This window comes from Dendrobates tinctorius, unplaced genomic scaffold (genome assembly GCF_039654945.1).
Source record: "Dendrobates tinctorius isolate UK_male_01 unplaced genomic scaffold, ASM3965494v1 ptg000231l, whole genome shotgun sequence".
In the NCBI taxonomy this organism is placed as follows: Eukaryota; Metazoa; Chordata; class Amphibia; order Anura; family Dendrobatidae; genus Dendrobates; species Dendrobates tinctorius.
Genome location: NW_027361898.1, coordinates 27640419 through 27646139, shown reverse-complemented (window position 1 = coordinate 27646139; position 5721 = coordinate 27640419). Strand labels below are relative to the sequence as shown.

The following is a 5721-nucleotide window of genomic DNA, read 5'->3' as shown; positions in this document are numbered from 1 at the left end:
TTGGCTGTTCCAACTCTTGAACAGGCCACATAAAGTTGACCATGAGAAAAGCATGGAGATTGTAAATCGATTCCAACCACTTTCAAGGATTGTCCCTGAGCCTTGTTGATGGACATAGCAAATGCCAGTCGAACAGGAAACTGGAGGCGTTTAAAATCAAAAGGCAAATCAGATGGAATGAGAGGAATTGTTGGAATGAAAACATCTTCTCCTGTGGCACATCCTGTCAAAATGGTTGCCTCAATTACATGTGGAAACAGGTTCTTAATCAAGAGTCTTGTTCCATTACACAGCTTTGGTGGATCCAAATTTCTCAATAGTAGAATAGGTGCTCCAGGTTTTAGAAAGAGGTTGTGAGGAGGAAGTCCTTGTGGCTCTAAGGAATTGAGGAACTCAGTTGGATAAAATAATGCTTGAGCAGGGTCTATTACTGTATCCACTGACTTGTAAGTTGTGCACACACCTGGAAGGAGATTTAGAATTTGAAGATTGATCTTGTTGACGCTGTCATTTTTGGGAGCTAGAATAGCCCTTTCACACAGCCAGACAGAGTTTTTGAAGTGGAGTTGAATGTTTGGAAAACCCTTTGCTTTCAACTCCTCAATGGAAGTCACAATGCAACAAAAGTTGCTTGGGAAGGTGATCTGTCCAGTGGTTGAGTTTACTTGTGCCTTGCCATCTCCAATAGTCAACAGCTGGCTCGAAAACAGTCCAGCAGAAACATCGCCTGTCATGTAGACCCTCATGTTTGTGTTCAGTGACATTTTGTTTACTTTTCTCCAAAGGTACGATGCTTTGAGACAGGCATTGAGTTCGTCTGCAGGGGTTGATCTTGGAATAACAGGTAGTGTTTGGCGGAAGTCACCTGCCAAAACAACAACTACTCCTCCCATGATATATTTGTTGTTACGCAGGTCTTGCAGCAATCTGTCCACTGCTTCCAGAGCCCTTTTGTGTGACATGGTGCATTCATCCCAAATGATGGCACTGCATTTTTGAAGCAATATGGCCAGTCCTGATCCCTTGGCAATATTACACACGGGGCTGTCACTATGAGACAGGTTAAGTAGTAGTTTGAATGTCGAATGTGCTGTCCTGCCACCTTTTAAAAGCGTAGCTGCAATTCCAGAAGATGCCACTGCAAGTGCAATCTTTTTTTGTTGTCGAAATATTGCCAGGAGCAAGTTGATTACAAATGTCTTTCCTGTTCCACCTGGAGCATCAAGGAAGACAATCCCACCTTTGTTGGTTTAACTGAGACTTAAAATGTAGTTATAGGCGTCCCTTTGATCTGGGACCAATATTGGCCCGTTCTGAGACACAAATGCTGTCAGTTCATCAATATTGTAGTTTGTTTCTATGAAAATCTCCCTACACATTTGGATGCCTTCAGGATTTCTTATTGGAGCAGGAAAACCAAGCAACTGTAAGGCTTTTCCTGACATTGCTATGCATTGATCTTCAAGGAGCATTAAAGTTTCATTGAACATTTCCTCAGTGCAGTTGATGAGTTGCTGAGGATTTTCCCTTCTAATCTGCATGAGAATGTCCTCGCTGAGATCATTTTTGTACTTTGTCCAAATCTCAAGAGGATTTGAAATGCTACACGTTGTTAGAATAATACCAAAGAGGTGTCTTAGTCGCTTTGGAGTTTGTGTGGCTGCTGCTTCATTGAGGGTCATGTTCCAGTGTCCATCATTTTCCAGAAGTCCTTGTCTTTGGCAAGCTTCCCTAAATGTTTCAAACACATGGCCTCTGACGGCCTTCCGGTCAGAAAATGATGTAGGACCTTTGACAACATGAAGTAACATGCGCAGGTAGAAGCACTTTGCATTTGACGGATGAACAGTGTAGACGCGACCCAGAGTATCAGTTGCTTTCACCCCTGGATAGCCTTCAATATCAAGCCCCCGTTTCCTCCATTCCAGTGTTTTTCTGCAGGCATTTCAAGTGTAGTACTTTGGTAAATCACAGTAGAGAATTGTTTTTGCAAAAGGGTCTTGTTGACACAGCTCAAAAAATGCCAAGAGGGTGGTCTTAGGTGGTGTTAGGAGCTGCTGCTGTAAGTTTGCTGGGTTAAAGTAAATTCTCGGTCCATTTTCCAAGTGCACACTCAGATGCACAACTGGTGGGTAGCGCTCATGAATGGAGAATCCTAGTATTCTCCAAACAGCTTCATTGCTGCTTATGTACCTGCCCATCTGGAATGCCTCCACTTCATCAATAATAGGTCCATTTTTCTGCAGTTCAAAAACTGCTTGATCACTTCCTTTGTGGACATATTTACAGATATACTTGATTGATTTAACAGAGTGACAAGATTCGACATTTATGTGGGCCTGGAAGATTTTTGACAGCAAAGGGTTGTAAGGCACTACCCACCTGTTGTCAATTTCTATCTCTTGCAGTGATGATCCAACACGCATTTTCAGCTTTGCTGTGAAACCACCATCCCCTGGCTTTCTTCTTCGGTAGACTGGATATCTATCTTGTCCTGTTTGGGTTTCTTGGACCAGGGATCGTGGGTAATGCTTTGAACAACTGCCATCAATCATACAGGGAGAATTTTTGTTGAGACTCCCACACAGACCATGGATTATTTTTTTGTGATGGTGTCAAATAGCAATGGGTCAGTCTGAAGGTCTGGCAATTCGGCACTGATGATATTGTCAATTTCAGAAGGCTGTATTTTTTGCTTCAGCCAGATCAAGATGTGGGCATGAGGAAGGCCTCTTTTTTGCCATTCAACTGAATACATCCAGCACTGTGTCTCACCATAAATATGTGATTTTGTGATGAGATTAGTCATTTTTGAAATTTTCTGTTTGAAAACCCGAGCAATAAGGTCATGGCGATTCACTGTTTTTTGGCCCGGCAACAGGTGCCCTCCAATTTCCTCCCAGGCAGGATTGCAAGTAAAGGTGTTGAAAGAGGAGTTTGCATTTTAAGATGTGATTTTCCCCTGCAAATCTTGTCATGATCCTATATGCATAGAAGTCCATGGCAGACACTTTTTTTCCTGAAGGGTTGCCTGTTGTAGGGTCTGTCTGAGGTATTCCAAAGTGATAGCCATCCTGTCCCTGCCAAAAGATGATTGGATATTGCAGTGCATCATAGGACCTGTGAGTTTCTGCTACTCGTTGCAAACTATTGTTACTTTTCTGAAGCACAATGTCACGGCTTTGAAAATCATTACCTACAATCAAGATGGCAACCTCATCAAATGAGGGAGCATTGAAACTTCGCTGATGTTCACCTTGTGGTGTTTTGTCAGCTCGAATGATAACCTTGTTATCGTCATTTGGCATGCATTCAAGTGCAGTCTTGAAAAGTTGAACATATGGATTGTTGGAGTGAAGGAACTGCTGCAAAATAGTGACAATATCAAGGGGAGTGTTAGGAATTAAAGAACATCTCTGCTGAGCCTCTGCTTCTGCATTTCCCATGAAGAAGAGTTGAAGAAATTGAGGTTCTTCTCCTTGTAATGGAAGCAGTGAGCCAATTGAGTGGTAAACCTGTCCTTGAACTTTAAATGTCGGCATAAATCCTGTTATAAACATTTCTTTTGTTGCACCAAATTATGTCATTTGGAAGCAGGACTTGTACTTCCTGATGTTGTCCAAGAAATGCTTTGATATTCTACTGGTACCTGTCATCAGAGACTTTGGGGGATCTGGTGGTGACAGGAGAGGTGGAAGTTTTATCTTGCCATTTGTACAGCATAAACATGGCGGTTCATCTTTCCATTTCAGGGCACTGCAGAACATGCAGACCACATCCATTTTTCCTATCTGAACTGTAGGATTATCCTGATAGTTTATGTGTGACTGGTAACAAAAGGCAGCATGTTTCAAATCTCTAACCTGTGCCCTGGTGGAAGAAATAGCAATTCTCCTAGTGGCAAGTAGGCCTTCTCTCTGCTGAGATGACTCATTGGCCCTTAAGGAAGCAGCTCTTCTCTTGTCTGCAAGCCTCGCTTCCCTCTCCTCAGAAAGTTCATTGGCCCTTGAGGAAGTAGCTCTTGTTCTCTTGTCTGCAAGCCTCGCTTCCCTCTCCTCAGAAAGTTCATTGGCCCTTGAGGAAGCAGCTCTTGTTTTCATGTCTGCAAGCCTCGCTTCCCTCTCCTCAGAAAGTTAATTGGCTCTTGAGGAAGCAGCTCTTCTTCTCTTGTCTGCAAGCCTCGCTTCCCTCTCCTCAGAAAGTTCATTGGCTCTTGAGGAAGCAGCTCTTCTCTTATCTGCAAGCCTCGCTTCCCTCTCCTCAGAAAGTTCATTGGCTCTTGAGGAAGCAGCTCTTCTCTTGTCTGCAAGCCTCGCTTCCCTCTCCTCAGAAAGTTCATTGGCTCTTGAGGAAGCAGCTGCTATTCTCATGTGTATCAGCCTTGTTTCTCGGTCTTCACATTTTTCATTGGCAGCTTTTCTTTTTGCATCAGCTGACCTTCGTGCCATGGACTTCCTTTTCTTATGAGGCATTATTGTTGTAAAAATAGTCTAGTATACCCACAGCCCATATACCCATCACACATCCTCCATCCCATAGTCAACCATTATGACATCATAATGAGCGGCGGGGCTTGCAACCTATGATGAATCAGCGTCGCCATGACAACCATTATGACATCATAATGAGGGGTGGGGCTTGATACGAACACACTTTTTCCCCATTATGTAGATAGGGGCAAAATTGTTTGGTGAATTGGAACGCGCAGGGTTAAAATTTCGCCTCACAACATAGCCTATGATGCTCTCGGGGTCCAGACGTGTGACTGTGCCAAATTTTGTGGCTGTAGCTGCGACGGTGCGGATGCCAATCCCGGACATACACACACACACACACACACATATACATACATACATACATACATATATACACACATTGAGCTTTATATATTAGACTAACTGAAGAGCCCGGCACTGCCCGGGCATAGTAACCAACTGTGGTTAGTTATAGCAAATTATAATTATCCTCCATCCCATAGTCCCGTGCCCATATACCCATCATACATATCCGCCATCCCATAGTCCCGTGCCCATATGCCCGTCATACATATCCTCCATCCCATAGTCCAGTGCCCATATACCTATCACACAACCTCCATCCCATAGTCCCATGCCCATATACCCGTCATACATATCCTCCATCCCATAGTCCAGTGCCCATATACCCATCACACATCCTCCATCCCATAGTCAACCATTATGACATCATAATGAGCGGCGGGGCTTGCAACCTATGATGACATCAGCGTCGCCATGGCAACCATTATGACATCATAATGAGGGGCGGGGCTTGATACACACACACTTTTTCCCCATTATGTAGATAGGGGCAAAATTGTTTGGTGAATTGGAACGTGCAGGGTTAAAATTTCGCCTCACAACATAGCCTAGGACACTCTCGGGGTCCACACGTGTGACTGTGCCAAATTTTGTGGCTGTAGCTGCGACGGTGTGTGTGCCAATCCCGGACACACATACATACATACATACACACACTTGAGCTTTATATATTAGATATACATCAATCTATATACATTATATAGGTGATACTGCTGTAATGTATATACATTATATAAGTGATACTGTGACTATACACAGCAGTTGCAGTATCACCTATGTAATGTATATACAGCAGTCTGAATGTGATAGGTGACACCGCATGTGCTGAATATATATCATATTGAGACTACTGCATATACATTATTTAGATGATACTACAACT

The 5721-nt window shown here is 43.3% G+C and overlaps 1 pseudogene; it reads right to left on the bottom strand.

Annotated features, from left to right (window-relative positions):
- Positions 1-1946: 1946 nt before the first annotated feature.
- On the bottom strand, positions 1947-2758 carry LOC141059977 (uncharacterized; annotated as a pseudogene).
- Between the last annotated feature and the right edge of the window lie 2963 nt (positions 2759-5721).